Below are 17,275 nucleotides of genomic sequence, written 5' to 3' on the forward strand. Positions count from 1 at the left end.
TTTTTTAGACAGAGTCTTGCTCTGTCACCCAGGCTGGAGGGCTGGAGTGCAATGGTGCCATCTCAGCTCACTGCAACCTCCACCTCCCAGGTTCAAGCAATTCTCATGCCTCAGCCTCCCGAGTAGCTGGGACTACAGGTACCCACAACCACACTCAGCTAATTTTTGTATTTTTAGTAAAGACAGGGTTTCACTATGTTAGCCAGGCTGGTCTCGAACTCTTAACCTCTGGTGATCCACCTGCTTCAGCCTCCCAAAGTGCTGGAATTACAGGCATGAGCCACCACGCCTGGCCAGTGCTCACTATACTACTGGAAATAGACACATTAAAGTATTTTTATCTTTAAATGTAATCAGATTAGACAGCCAATTCCAGAAACCACAGAACCAATACAGAAAACTCATCCTTAAAAGTCTGTCCCTTTAGAAACATTCTTGGTACTAAAATTTGCATTAGGGTTCTCCAGAGAAACAGAACCAATAGCGCATGGGTGTGTACCTGCGTGTGTGTGTGTGTGTGTGTGTGTGTGTGTGTGTGTGTGTGTGTAGATAGAGATTTTATTATGGGAATTGGTTCACATAATTATGGAGGCAGAGAAGTGCCACAGTCCTGGTCTGAGTCTGAAAGCCTGAGAACTAGCACTGATAACTGAGGGCAGGAGGAGACGGATGTCACAGCTCAAAAAGAGAAAAATTTGCCACCATTCCTCTGCCTTTTGTTCTATTCAGAGGCTCATAAAATTGGATGATGCCCACCAGCACTGACGAGGTCATCTGCTTTACTCAGTTCACAAGTGGAAATGCTAATATCTTCTTTATACACCCTTACAGACACTCCCAGAAATAATGTTTTACCGGCTCTCTGGACATCCTGTGGCTCAGTCAAGTTGACACATAAAATGAACCACCACACCTCCCTTTCCTCTTCTCTGAGATGGGGTGGGGGTGTCTGTCTAGACCAGCACCACTGCTGCGTGTCCTGCTGCTTTCATGTGCCCCACCCCCAACTCAAGCATCTCAGCATCACTGGGAATACCTGGAAGACATTATTTTTCTGTTAAATTGCAGGACTGTGTGGACGAGGGTAATGGCAATAGCAGTTTTCTCCCACACCCAGGCCTGTCTCTGTCATGCTCAGCTGTGCTGTGGCTGTGAAACTCTCTTTATGGAGTGCTTAGTGCAGCACTCTGGGCAATTAGGGGCTTGACAAATGCTTTTTCATGATGCTGAAGCTGAAGATCAGCGGAACAAAACATCCCCTAAAACAAAGGATGCATTGTGAGTGAATTCACCTTTCAGAATTGGCTGTCTGGCCACCGGGCCCCTCTATGCCCAACATGTAGGGGATCATCATCCTGAACATAAGCATAGGACTGCGCATGCAGGGACTGGGGCCACGGCGCTAGACTTCAGTGCCACGATGCCTCTACTGCATGAACAGGGGAATAATAAGATCTTAAATTTAATAACCAAGCTGGGAAAACATTAACTGACATAAAGAATTAGCAACTCACAAACTGGCCTGAGCAAAAACCTCATAGATTCCAAACTCAGTAGCAAGTATTTATTCAAAAACACTAATTAGCAGGTAAAATGCAGGTTCATGAAATAGAGCTCATAAGGAAGTGAGGAATGATGGAGAGGTTGGGGGGAAAAAAGTAAGACAATTTCCTTAGTGAGAATGATGAGAGAATTGCTCGCTCAAGGGCAAATTTTATGGAAAATCATGATCCAGTGCTAACAGAGGGAGAAATCTTTCCAAAGAGTTAATGGAGCAGTTAGAGAAATTCAGGTTCAGTAAATCATGAGGACTGAGAGTATTGATCTGAACATTCTGGTAGATGAAAATATGGAGCTGAGCTGCTGACCAAACTATATAATAGAACAGCTCTTCAAAAGTGGCTGGGAATTTTAGTTGCTGAGTTGATGCTGGAGTCTTGCCCATGGAGCGTGCCCTCCCAAGCTGGTTCTCTTAAGAAATTTTGCACACTCTATCCTGGAGGTTAGGAGGCTCTGGCAGTCTCAAAACTGCATCTTTTATCTCCCTGATGGTTCCCATATCCAAAATTCCCAGCCAAACCTCTCATCTGATCTTCAGGAGAGTATTTTCAAGTCTTTCCAGGACATTTCTACTTAGGGGACTCACTATCATAGTTAATTAGACACTTATCATCCCCAAGGCCCTCAACACCATAAATAATGAAACAAAACAAAACAAAACAAAACAAAGCAAGGAAACAAACCACAAGACCATCCAAATTGTTTTCTCTGTCTTCCAGCCTCAAAAACATGGAAATACCTGTGATTCTTCCCACTTTTCCAGCTTCTCTACCCAATTTACCAAAAATATTAGCATTGAATCTCAGCTAGGTATTTAGTCTTTCTCTGATTCAGTTTTCGTATCTGGAGAATGTGAATAACAAATAGTTGAGTGAGGACTGAACAAGGCCATGCATGTAAAGCACTCAGAGTGATATCTGGCTCATAGTTATACACAAGCCATCATTTTTACCAACACTGGCATTACGTTAAAATCTTTCTTTACTTCTTTCCTCTACAGACTACACCTTCATCACCTCCGCTCTATATTAGAATCCCAAACTTTTAGAGCCAGGAGACTCTTAAGAGAAGAGCGGACCAGTCCTTGCTGCATGCCAAAATCTGCAGGGTGCTTCTAAAAAATACGGAACCCCAAGTCCCACCTCCAGACTTACTGAATTTGAAACTTGGAGAAAGGGCTGCTTAGGAAGTGCTATGGTTTGTCTGTGTCCCCACCCAAATCTCACCTTGAATGGTAGTTCCCATAATCCCCATGTGTAGTGGGAGAGACCAGTGGAAGGTAATTGAATCATGAGGGCAGTTTCCCCCATGCTACTATTCTCTTGATAGTAAGTGCTCATGAGATCTGAGCCCTCTTTGCTTGGCTCACACTCTTCTCCTTCCTGCTGCCATGTAAGAAGGATGTGTTTGCTTCCCCTTCTGCCATGATTGTAAGCTTCCTGAGGTCTCCTCAGCCCTGAGGAACTGTGAGTCAATTAAACCTCTTTCCTTTATAATTTACCCAATCTTAGGCAGTTCTTTATAGCAGTGTGAGAATGGACTAATATAGTAAATTTGTACCACAGAGAGTGGGGTGCTGGTATAAGGACACCCAAAAATGTGGAAAAGACGTTGGAAGTGGGTAACAGGCAAAGGTTGGAACAGTTTGGAGGGCTCAGAAGACAGAAAGATGTGGGAAAGTTTGGAACTTCCTAGAGACTTCTTGAATGATTTCAACTAAAATGTTCATAGTGATGTGGACAATGAAGTCCAGGCTGAGATGATCTCAGATGAAGATGAGGAACTTCTTGGGAACTGGAGCAAAGGATTAGTAAAGAGACTGGCAGCATTTTGGCCCTGTCCTAGAGATCTGTGGAACTTTGAACTTGAGAGAGATGATTTAGGATATGTGGCAGAAGATTTCTAAGCAGCAAGGCATTCAAGAGAAAGCAGAGAATAAAAGTTTGGAAAATTTGCCACCTGATGATGTGATAGAAAAGAAAAATCCATTTTCTGGGGAGAAATTCAAACCCCTGCAGAAATTTGCATAAGTAATGAAGAGCCAAATGTTAATCACCAAAACAATGGAGAAAATGTCTCCAGGGCATGTCAGAGACCTTCACAGCAGCCCTTCCTATCACAGGCCCAGAGGCCTAGCAAGAAAAAGTGATTTCATCGGTTGGGACCGGGATCCCCCTGCTGTGTGCAGCTTAGGGACTTGGTCCCCTGTGTCCCAGCAGCTCTAGCCATGGCTAAAAGGGGTCAAGGTACAGCTTGGGCTGTGGCTTGAGAGGGTGTAAGCCCCAAACCTTGGTGGCTTCCACATGGTGTTGAGCCTGAGGGTACACAGAAGTCAAGAATTGAGGTTTGGGAACCTTCACTTAGATTTCAGAGGATGTATGGAAATGCCTGGATGTCCAGGCAGAGGTGTGCTACAGTGGTGGACTCCTCATGGAGAACCTCTGCTAGGGCGGTGTGGAAGGGAAATGTGGGGTTGGAGACCCCACACAGAGTCCCCACTGGGGCACTGCCTATTGAAGCTGTGAGAAGAGGGCCACCATCCTCCAGACCCCAGAATGGTAGATCCACTGACAGTTTGTGCCATGCTGATGGAAAAGCCACAGACACTTAACGCCAGCCATCAAAGCAGCCAGGGGAGTGCTGTACCCTGCAAAGCCACAATGATGAAGCTGTCCAAGGCCATGGGAGTCTAACTCTTGCATCAGCATGCCCTGGATGTGGACATGGAGTCAAAGGAGATCATTTTGGAACTTTGAGTTTTAATGACTGCTCTATTGGATTTTGTACTTGCATGGGACCTGTATCTCCTTTGTTTGGGCCAATTTCTCCCATTTAGAATTGGTACATTTACCTAATACCTGTACCCCCATTGTATCTAGAAAGTCACTAACTTGCTTTTGATTTTACAGATTCATAGGCAGAAGGGACTTGCCTTGTCTCAGATGAGACTTTGGACTTGGACTTTTGAGTTAATGCTGGAATGAGCTAAGACTTTGAGGGACTGTTGGAAAGGCATGATTGTGTTTTGAAATGTGAAGACATGAGATTTGGGAGGGGCCAGGGGTAGAATGATATGGTTTGGCTGTGTCTCCAAATCTCATCTTGAATGGTAATTCCCTTAATCTCCACGTGTAGTGGTAGGAACCTAGTGGGAGGTAATTGAATCATGGAGGTAATTTCCCTCATGCTATCCTCATGATAGTGAGTGAGTTCTCACAAGATCTGATGGTTTTATAAGGGGTTTCCTCCTTTCAACTCTCATTCTTCTCCCTCCTGCTGCCATGTGAAGAAAGATGTGTTTGCTTCCCTTTCCACCATGATTGTAAGTTTCCTGAGGCCTCCCCAGCCCTGCAGAACTGTGAGTCAATTAAACATCCTTCCTTTATAATTTACTCAGTCTTAGGTAGTTCTTTATGGCAGTGTGAGAATGGAATAATATAGGAAGTAATATTTTTTTGAATAACTTCTCTATGTCTTCTGCTACAAAGTCAGGTTTGAGAACCACTAAGACAATTATATTGAACTCCCTCATTTTATAGATGAATAAACTGAGACAGGGAGAGATTAAGAGATTTGATCAAGGCTGGGCATGGTGGCTCATGCCTGTAATCCCAGTACTTTGAGAGGCTGAGATGGGAGGATTCCTTTAGCCCAGGAGTTCCAGATCAGCCTAGGCAACATGATGAGACCCCTGTCTCAAAAACATTTTTTTTTTAATTAGCTGGGTGTGGTGGCATGCACCTGTGATCTCAGCTACTCAGGAGGCTAAGGGGGAAGGATTGCTTGAGCCTGGGAGGTCGAGGCTTCAGTGAGCTGTGTTGGTGCCACTGCATTCCAGCCCAGCAAAAGCACAAGAGCCCTTTCTCAAAAACAAAACAAAACAAAACAAAAAAAAACTTGATCAAGAACATAGAGCTGGGTAGTAGTAGTTCAAGGACCCCAGATCCCACGATTTTCAACTTAGAGTAATTTCACTTTGCCACACTGACTCCTCCTTAGCCCCATTAGTGCCATAGATTTCTCTATCTGCTTTTCCTCGTTTCCAGTGTTCCCTCTCTAACTAGTTGACATCAGCCCCCATTCCAGAACCTATAGTGGTTCCCCAGGGCAAAGCTAGCCCCAGAAAGTACAATCCCCAGGCAAATAAATTTTACAAGGCTGTGTCTATATACATGATTTGATTAGCAAATGAATTTGTGTGAGGTATAGTGATTTACTGGTAAAAATTTAGAATAATGGGTATTTGTTTATTGTCCAATCAGTGCGTGTAAAAATTCTTGTCTTCTTCATCCCTCATAAATAAGTTACCCAAAATCAACCTGTGGGAATCATTCTAGAGGTCCAATGGCATGCAGTCTAACAAAAGAAATAACCTGTTGGTCAGTGTCAGTGGGAACATACGTTCATCAGACTGCTCTCTTGAACCAGGCTCCAGCTTGGCCCTAAGATAATCTCAAAGGTATGCAGTTCAGAGCTTCTCTGGACATCTGGTCAACCTTCCCAGATGGATAGAGAGTAGGATAGTGCTCTGAAGGAGAGAAATGGAATCTGACTTGGACACTCCACCCAAATAATACTGTAGGCCAGGCTTCAAGCAAAGCCATTCAAATCATGGGGGTCCCTGAGGTGTGAGGGCCCAAAGCAGGAGTCCCACCCATTGTTAAAGAGCAATACTGTCTCATCGACTGGTTAGTAGATTGGGATGCTATGGAAGAGTATTTCAGAACCACTTTTCATAGCTTTATGAAGACATCTGGCCAACTGCATTGTATGTTAAATAAGTAGGAACTTGGATGCATTAAAAATTAATGGAAAATTGTATGAATAATGAATCTGTGGTGGTATGTAAAATGATCATACATTACCTCCAGGTTAGACAATGCCTCCCTGAAATGGTACGGGCTATATGACCTTACATTCTTTTCACTGGTGGCCTGAGGAGGACAAGAACAGAAGAGAAAGTAAATAAAACCTGGGCCGGATGAAGAACTTTCAGCTGTGCAAGTTACTTGTGATTATAAAGGAATGTGCTTAATGGTCTATCCTTGATCCTTATTTTTCAGAGATGTGACTTAATTGCAGATGCTACAAACCCCTTGAACTGACCCAGCCCCCCATAAATGAGAGACCCCTCAGGATGTCAGCAAAACTGGTTTAGGTCAGCCATCTTGGAGCCATGCCAGCCAAAGACGTGGCTTCAGGAATTGCACTGATGTGGCTTGGCCCACAGCGGGTTGGGTGGAGGGGCACCAAGAATAAGGCAGTGTTTACCTAGCACCCACCTTCACCCCATCCTCCTCCTCCCCACCAAGCCTGCTCTGCAACTTCCAAAAAAAAATAGTAGAATCCATGTCCGTCTCCAGCCTCATGGGGTTATTTCCAAAGGTTTGGTAGTTTCTCATGTTTTCCTTTTCATCCTGCCAGTATCCAATTACTTGGTTATGTCTCTCTCTCTCTCTCTCTCTCTGTCTCTCTCTGTCTCTCTCTCTCTCTCTCTCACACACACACACACACACACACACACACACACACACACACAGAGTCCTGGCACATTTTGGCTTGCAAAATTTTACATTTTTTATATATATATATATATATATATACACACACACACACACACACACATACACACACACACACATACACACAAACACACACACACATATTTTGGGACGGAGGCTGGCTCTGTCACCCAGGCTGGAGTGCAGTACGCGATCTCGGCTCATTGCAACCTCCTCCACCTCCCAGGTTCAAACAATTTTTCTGTGTCAGCCTCCTGAGTAGCTGGGACTACAGGTACATGCCAACATGCCCGGCCAATTTTTGTATTTTTAGTAGAGGTGGGGTTTCACCATATTGGTCAGGCTGGTGTCAAACTCCTGACCTCAGGTGATCCACCCACCTCGGCCTCCCAAGTGCTGGGATTCCAGGCATGAACCACCATGCCCAGCCAACAAGATAAATTTAAAACAAAAGCAAAAACAAAACAAGAAGCCAAAAATGTGCATTTTCTGACAAATTAAAGAGAGAGGAGCACCTAATAACACAAGTGATGGGACAAAGATTCACAAAGTCTGTCTCCCTGCATAGCTTATTTGATTCAATTCTTTTTCGCCCTAAAGGAATTTCATGGTAATGAAATCTGTACTCAAAAACCAAGCCTTCCTAACTAGAGGTACCTGGGGACTGTTTGTTCTCTGCAGTGTAGCTGTGTGTGGCGTGACCCTCCGAGTGTGCGTGTGAGACAGTATGTGTACTGCTGAGTGTGCGTGTGAGAGAGTATGTGTACTGGGAGGAGGGGGAATCTTGCTATCAGTGTGTGATGGCGTCTGCTTTCAAAGCTGATAATCCCAAGGGGTAAAATAAGATATGGATCTAATTTGATGAGACATTAAAATCTTCTGACTTGTCTTATCAGAATTCTGGTGCTTGTTTTTCATTATGAAGATCTAGGGTAAATAACTTTATTTAGTGCTTGGATTTCTTCCCCCCTGGACAGATAGTGGAAAGTCAAAGACTGATTTACAAACAGAGGTTTGTTAAGTACTATTTTTAGAACAATGCTGTACCAGATTTACAAGGGGGTTGGGGGGAAAAACTACAGTCACTTTTGAGCAAAGTAGCATTTCACTGCATAATAATGAAGTACTAATTGCTCTTTGTCATCACTTTTTATGCAAATTGCCCTGGAGCATTTGCCCAATATGCATTTTACATTTTAACAAAGAAAGTGGAGTCTTGAGGAATAAGAATTGTATACCCAAGCAAAAATAAAAATATCAGCTATAAAATAAACTGCTTAAGGTGCATTCTGTAAGATATAAATTTTTCTATTATATCATCCCCATTATTAGATCTGTTTGACCAATAAGATTACTTTGAATTCAAAATAGCAATTTGTGTGTCAGGCAAAAAAAAAAAAAAGTTTGTGCACAAAACTTGCACATTTTACATATCCTACAATTTACAATAGAAGTTTGATGTGAAAATTATGTTTCCAACAGAATTTAAATAGACCAGGTCAAATAAGATTGTCAAGGGAATCAAACTGTGTCAAAGCATTTATCACAGGTACAAGTCTCACTATTTTAGAAGTTTCAGTTATTCTAATGATTTCATTTTCATAGAGACAGTCAACATTATAAAAAAAAGAAACATGATTTTCATATAATAAATAAATACAAAGTTTGAAACATACCTCAAGGGTGTGTGGGTTCAAATTCTGGTCTAGAGACCAATACTGGTCACTATCATACTGACACCAGACAAATAGAAGAGAGAAATGTGATTTTAAAATTTTCCAGGACCTTCAGAGAAACCTAAAATTCAAACCTGGCCTTCCAGGTCATTATGAAGATATATTTGTCAAGGTAAGAGGATAGAACATATTTTATTTAACAGTCTGTTAGCTTGATCTATACCATTTAAATATTTAAACATATGGTATGTAGGCCTACATTTGTACTCTTGCCCTGGGCTCCACAAATCTTAGGGGTAGGTCTACATCTTATAATTACTTTCTTACTTCCAACTCAAAGCTTCAGTGAAGTCTATGCATGCTTATTCTAAAAACTGAATGAAATTGGCTTTAAAGGCAGCTAACTTCAAAGGCTATCACCTCTGCTTTCCAGTAAATCCATACTTTACAAATAGAAAAATACAGTATGTGACAAGGTGCTGTTGATCAAGCAGTAGCAGATTTCTTCCCAAATGCACTGAAATGAACTATTGCCTTTTATGAATGACCATCTTAGAGTGTTATTTCCAAAGCAGGATAATTCCTTGGAATAAGAATAATAAACTGTGAAGTTCGTTTAACTACAGACTTCAAAGCTGTTTATATCTTAAGGTCTACAGCCCCAGCTTCTACGTTGGGTCTATAAAGTGTTATATACTCACTTTTACTTTTACCCAACCCCAGATCCAGAATAATACTTCCCTGAGGTCACTGAATGAGTCAGGGGCAAGTGGAGTGTGGAATCATCACTTATGCTCCCAGGCCCCCTCCATTAGACATCCTGATTATGAGATGAAATACTGGTAAACATGAGCTTCTGTACCCAGGAAATGTACTGTGAAGGGCATAATGAATTACTTATGCTGTGTAGTGTATGTATAAATCATATTAAAGCATGCTGAATAGTACATTATCATGCTTCTATTTTGCATTACAAAAGTAACTAATGTAAGCTGCAAAGTGTACTTTTAATCCATTATTCATTTCTAAAAGTAGTCAGACCACTATTCAAGTACCATAAAGGGCTACCAGTATAAGCAAACCTACTTTTCAATTTATGAAGATGAAACAGCAAGATTTTGAAATCAATTTTAAATTAGTCAAGTTGTATTTGTCAAAACCTATAAATCTATGCATTCCTGTTCAGATGGAGGGATTACAACAAACCGTAACTTTTTTGCTCAAAGAATTTATATGTCTCAAGTCCAGAATCAATATAATTACCTTCATTATATGTGATTTTTTAATATCATTTGTTTTACCTCACTTTTAATGCTTACAGTGGGTCAAAAATCTGTTTTTAGTTTCCTTTCTCATTTGGGTTCAGCTATGCACATCTGGTTTTCCACTGGCACTGCCTCAACGGGGTTAGCTTCTCTTCCACAAATGCTTCTCCAGTGCACAAGCGAGAACTTGGGGTGTGCTGATCTCCCTGGAGCACCTGTCTGAATGCCGCTCAAAGGCCTTTCTGATCGTAGCTCAAGGTTCAATAACCATGACAGAAAAGGTTGATACAAATCATAAAAAAGCAACATAAGCACAGAATACAAATGACAAACTCAGAAAATGTTTGCAACCTATATCACAAAGGGCTGAGGTGCTTCATGATTAGAGTCTTAGAAATTGAGAAAAGTCCAATAACCCAAAGAAACTTAGCAAGGAATGTGAATAGAAAATTCGCGGGCCGGGCGCAGTGGCTCATGCCTCTAATCCCAGCACTTTGGGAGGCCAAGGTAGGCAGATTACCTGAGGTCAGGAGTTCAAGACCAGCCTGGCCAACATGGTGAAACCCCATCTTCACTAAAAATGCAAAAAAATTAGCTGGGCATGGTGGTGGGCACCTGTAATCCCAGCTACTCAGGAGGCTGAGGCAGGAGAATCGCTTGAACCTGGGAGGCAGAACTCGCAGTGAGCTGAGATTGTGCCATTGCACTCCAGCCTGGGCAACAAGAGCATAAGAGCAAAACTCTGTCTCAAAAAAAAAAAAAAAGAAAAGAAAATTCACAAAGAAATGCTAATTGTCCTCAACCACATGAAAAGGTGTGCAAACTTATTCCTATAAGAGCAATTCAAATGAAAGCTACATGATGACACCAGTTCTCACCTATCACGTTGGCAAAAAAATCCCCAAAGTTTGATTAATGCCAATTGTTAACAGGGCTATGGGGAAATAACCATTTACATATGCTGGCAGGACTTCAAATTAGAATCAATCTCACGGATGGCAATAGGACAATCTCTATCAAAGCTATTTGCTATGACCCAGTAATCCCATGTCTGGGAATTAATGCTCCAGATGGACACACCTACACACTTATGATATGATGTATGCACTATGTTATTCATTGCAGGGATGGGTGTGGTGGCTCACATCTGTAATCCCAGCATTTTTGGAGGCTGAGGTGGGCAGATCACTTGGGCCCAGGAGTTTGAGACCAGTCTGGGCAACATGATGAAACCCCATCTCTACTAAAAATGCAAAAAATTAGCCAGATGCGGTGACACACACCTCCAGTCTCAACTACTCAGGAGGCTGAGGTAGGAGACTCGATCACCTGAGCCTGGGATGTCAAGGCTGCAGTAAGCCAGGATCTCACCATTGCACTCCAACCTGGGTGATGGGAGTGAGACCCTGTCTCAAAAAACAAACAAACAAACAAAAAAACAAGGTTAAGTTATTCATTGCAGTATTATTTGTAATAGCAAAAGTTTGGAAATTACTCAAGTGCCCATTAATAAGTATAAAGGTTAATTTTATGTGTTGACTGGGTCACAGAGTGTACAGATATTTGGACAAAAACTGTTCTGGGTGTTACTATGAAAGTGTTTTGGGGTGAGATTAACACTTAAATTGATAGGCTACTTAAAGCAGACTGCCCACCTGCCCTAATGTTGGTGGGCCTCATCCAACCAGTTGAAGGCTTACATAGAACAAAAAGGTTAACTGTCCCCCAAGAAAGAAAGAAAGAAATCCTCATGCCTGATGACCTTCAAACTGGGATATTGGCATTTTTCCTGCTTTCACATTTGAACTAAAATATTGGCTTTTCCTGGATCTTGAACTTGTTAGCCTCCGGATTGCAACCACACTCAGCTCTCATAGGTCTCCAGGTTGCAGACTTGCTCAACAGACTTTGGGCCTGGTTAGCCTCCATAATCATGTGAACCAATTCCTTATAATACATCTCTTTCTATATACAGGTTATGTATCCCTTATCTGAAATGTTTGAGACCAGAAATGTTTCATAATTTTGACTATTACAGATTCTGGAATATTTGCATTATACATGCTGGTTGAGCATCCGAAATCCAAAAATCCAAAATCTGGAATGCTCCAGTGAGCATTTCCTTTGAGTGTCATGTCAGTTTTCAAAGTTTTGGATTTTGGAGCATTTTGAATTTCAGATTTAGGGTTTTCTGATAATCAAATATATATTGAATAATCTATGTATTTATCCAATTGGTTCTATTTCTCTGGAAAACTCTGACGAATACAATAAAGAACTGACTAAATAAACTATAATACATATATTAGGAATAGTATAGGCATTCCTCATTTTATTGCACTTCACTTCACAAATATCGTACTTTTTACAAATTGAAGGTTCACGGCAACCCTGAAGTCTATTGGCACTATTTTTCCAACAGCCTGTGCTCCCTTTGTTTCTCTGCGTCACATTTTGGTAATTTTCACAATATTTCAAACTTTTTCATTATTATGATATCTGTTATGGTGATCTGCGATCAGTGACCTTCGATGTTACTATTAGAATTTTTTTGCGGTGCCACAAACTGCACACATTTAGGTAGCAAATTTCATCGATGAATGTCTATGTTCTGACTACTCTACTCACTGGTCATTCTCATCTCTCTCTCTCTTCTCGGGCCTCCTTATTCTCTGAGACACAACAATATTGAAATTAGCCTAATTAAGAAGAGTTAAAGTAAAAGGAAGAATTGCATCTCAAAAGCCAAGACAGGCGGAAAGCTAGGCCTCTTGTGCCAACAATTAGCCAAGTGGTGAATGCAAAGTAAAAGTTATTGAAGGAAATCAAAATGCTACTCCAGTGAACATATGAATTATAAGAAAACGAAACAGCCTTATTGCTGATATGGAAAAATTTTTAGTGGTCTAGGTAGAAGGTCAAACCAGTCACAACGTTCCTTTAAGCCAAAGCCTAATGCAGAGCAAGGTCCTAACTCTCTTCAATGCTGTGAAGGCTGAGAGAGATGAAGAAGCTGCAAAAGAAAAGTCTGAAGCTAGCAGAGGTTGGTTCATGAGGTTTAAGGAAAGAAGCCGTCTCCATAACATAAAAGTACAAGGTACTGACATGATCATTATACATTATATGATAACATCACTATGGACCCCATAAATATGTACAATTATTATAAGTCCATTTTTTACAATGCAAAGTGAAGCCGCAAGTGCTGATGCAGAAGCTGCAGCAAATTATCCAGATTTAGCTAAGATCATAGATGAAGGTGGCTACATTAAACAATAAAATCTCAATGTAGACAAAACAGCCTTCTATTGGAAGAAGATGTCATCTAGGACTTTCATAGCCAGAAAAGATAAGTCAATGCCTGGATTCAAAGCTTAAAAGGACAGGCTGGGCCAGGTGCAGTGGCTCATGCCCGTAATCCCAGAACTTTGGGAAGCCAAGGTGGGCGGATCACGAGATCAAGAGATTGAGACCACTCTGGCCAGCATGGTGAAACCCTGATTCTACTAAAAATACAAAAATTAGCTGGGTGTGGTAGCATGCACCTGTAGTCCCAGTTACTTAGGAAGCTGAGGCAGGAGAATCATTCGAACCCGAGAGGCAGAGGTTGCAGTGAGCCGAGATTGTACCACTGCACTCTGGCCTGGCGACAGAGAGAGACTCCGTCTCAAAAGAAAAAAAGGACAGGCTGACTCTGGTTACAGTTTAATGCAGCTGGTGACTTGAAGTCGAAGCCAATGCTCATTTACCATTTCAAAAATTCTAGGGCCTTTAAGAATGATGCTAAATCTACTTTGCCTGTCCTCTATAGATGGAACAACAAAGCCTGGATGACAGCACATCTGCACATCTGTTTACAGTATGGCTTACTGAATATTTTAACCCTAGTATTGAAACATAATACCCAGAAAACAAAATTTCTTTCAAAATATTACTACCTATTGACAATGCACCTAGTCACTCAAGGGTTCTGATGAAGATGTACAAAGAGATTAACATTGTTTTCATGCCTGCTGACACAACATCTATTCTGCAGCCCATGAACCAAAGAGTAATTTCAACTTTCAAGACTTATTTAAGAAATATATTTCATAAGGCTATAGCTGCCATAGATAGTGATTCCTCTAATGGATCGTGGCAAAGTAAACTGAAAACCTTCCGGAAAGAATTCATCATTCTAGATGCCATTAAGAACATTTGTGATTCATGGGAGCAGGTCAAAATATCAACATTAACAGGAGTTTGGAAGAAGTTGGTTCCCAACCTCATAAATGACTCTGAGGGGTTCAATACTGAAGTAGTAGAAGTAACTGCAGTTGTGATGGACATAGCAAGAGAACTAGAATTCGAAGTGAAGCCTGAAGATGTCGGAGAATTGCTGCAATCTCATGATAAAGCTTGAACAGATGAGGAGTTGCTTTGAATGGGTGAGTAAAGAAGGTGGTTTCTTGAGATGGAATCTACTCCTGATGAAGATGCTGTGAATGTTGTTGAAATGACAACAAAGGAGTTAGAATATTATATAAACTTACTTGACAAAGCAGCAGCAGGGTTGGAGAGGATTGACTACAATTTTGAAAGAAGTTTTATTGTGGGTATAATGCTGTCAAACAGCATTGCATGCTACAGTGAAATCTTTCATGAAAGAAAGAGTCCATTGATCCATTAATTATTTTCTGATTTTAAGAAGTTGCCACAGCCATCCCAACCTTCAGCAACCACCACCCTGATGAGTCAGCAGCCAAGAACATGAGGCAAGGCCCTCCACCAGCAAAAAAAAATTGTGACTCACTGAAGGCTCAGATGATTATTGGCATTTTTTAGCAATAAAGTATTTTTAATTTAAGGTATGTACATTTTTAAAGATATAACGTTATGGCACACTTAATAAACTATAGTTTAGTATAAACATAACTTTGATATGAACTGAAAAACCAACAAATTTACGTGACTGGCTTTACTGTCATGTTCACTTTACTGAGGTGACCTGGAACCAAACCTGTAATATCTCAGAGGTATTCATGTACTCAGCTATAAAAAAAACAAGTAGAGATGATCTCTATTGACATTGAAAGATTGCCAGAATATGTTAAGTGAGTAACTGTAAGGTGTGGAACAGGATATCCTGTATGCTAATCTTTGCAGAAAAGGGGGGCGGGAGTAGATAAGAATATATATTTATAATTGCTTATATTTGCATTAAGAAACATTGAAAAGAAACACAAAAGTATAAAAATAAAATTATCCTATTGGAGGTCAAAGTGAACCAGGACATATACTTCTAAATGAATACTTTTTCAATCCTTTTGGGTTTTGAATCATGTGACTATATTATGAAAAAAATTTAATTAAAAAATCAATAATAGGGCCAGGTGTGGTGACTCCAGAGGGAGAAGTTCTGAAAATGGATGACTCTTCAGAGCTGTCTGAATGAGTTGAGGGCTGGATCTTTTTAGTCCTGCTTGAATCTGTCTTTGAATGGAGGCCACACTGGGAAAGAGGGGTGACCTTGGGGGAAGCAGCTTTCCTCAGCCAAAGCTCCTCCTGAAGCAGCGCTGCCTGCTGAGGGCTGTCTGCCAGTAGCACTCCCAACAGCTGGGGGTAATAAGTCCTTAATTCCTGGGGAGACAGCGGCACAACATAGCATCTCTCACAAGTATGAACTGAATCAACGCACAACTGGGTGATTACGCACCTGCTCCGGTGATAATTCCAATGCCTTTGGAAGTACCATTCAATACATTTCATTTTCATAATCTTTCTTTGGACTTCTCAGTATGTGTCTGAGTTTGTGTTCTCTCAAAAGCAGACTGAGACAATGACTAGGTGTCAAGTCGTTTTTTGCAAAACACAGGGAACACCAGGGGAGGAAAGAAGAAGTCAGATAGGGAAGGGAAAGCAGTTGATCCTGCTGGCTGTGGGCAATATAGAAACGTGCTACCCGACACGGGGTTCGGGGAATAGTGCCCATGCAGCAACTGTTTGCCAGTTTGACAACCACTGCGTTTACAACCACAGTTGTTATCAATTCCACCTCATTCTGATTCTTGGTTTCTGATCAGAACTAAGCAGATTTTTTTCACTCATTGCAAATCATTAACTTTAAGTTAACAGCCTATACCTGGATGGAAAATGTACGCTGATACTTAAGTGCTCCAGAGCAGCTTAGTATAAAAATCCCTTCCCTTTGTTCCCTTCTGTAATAAGAAAACCAAACTACCATATCAAATGGAAAGTGTGGGCTTGCCTTTACTGATGTCTCTGCTCTAAGAGGCCAAGGTGAGTTGGAGTCATCTTCCCTCACTCTCCTTCCACGCATCACCATGCATCACCATCAACACAAGGGAAGCAGAAAGAGAAAACAGCCACCTAGAACATTTTCACCCATTCAGAAGATTGCGGCCCCACAACAATACTGTTTCAATCAGGGGATAGTAATTTTCACATTTTTCCAGGAAAGGTAAGATATTTCCCATCCCAAACCTAAGTTTTTATCCTTTGAAGCTTGAGATTCCATATTTCTCATTTTAAAACAATGGTTCCTATGGGAACAAAGTATCAGTTTCTCTTAGAAACCACTGAGCGTTTACAACATTGATAAAACTTAGTTTCCACATGAAACTACCTTTAGTAAGAGCTTATTGTTACTATAAAACCAGTTACCATAGTATAAGTAAAAAAAAAAATCGAAGATACAAAGTTAGATATAAATTACAATAACTGTAAAAAATAACCTATGTACAAAATACAAAAAGACTTCAAAGAAGCATATTAAAACAGTAACTTACTTTCTTTGCATGCATATTTTCTAAATTTTTGTTTTGTGTGTAAAATATAGTAGAAAACAGAAAGATAACTAGACACAATGTAATTGGATTTTAAATTAGAGATGGAGGATGGGAGTATTGAATTGTGCAATAAAAGCGAAGCTGACCATCAGAGCACTTTTCTTCTAGCTCTGACTTCATGGCTATGTTACTGGGTGGCAGGGCCCAAATCACTTCTTCACGGGCCTCAGACTCTTCCCATGAAGAAATTAAGTCTACATTTCTTTTGAACTCTAAAATTCACAGACTTATAATTTTACTTTCCCACAATAGTTACATAAGAGTATTGACCCAATATTGCAGCAGTTCTCAGACTTTGGAGAGCATGAAAATCACTAGGGGAGCTTTTCAAAAACAGATGCCTCGGTTGCAACTTTATAGATTCCCCATCATAGACTGTTACCCAGACATCTGTGTAAGTCTTG

The sequence above is a fragment of the Macaca fascicularis genome, chromosome 4 (assembly GCF_037993035.2).
Source record: "Macaca fascicularis isolate 582-1 chromosome 4, T2T-MFA8v1.1".
Lineage (NCBI taxonomy): Eukaryota > Metazoa > Chordata > Mammalia > Primates > Cercopithecidae > Macaca > Macaca fascicularis.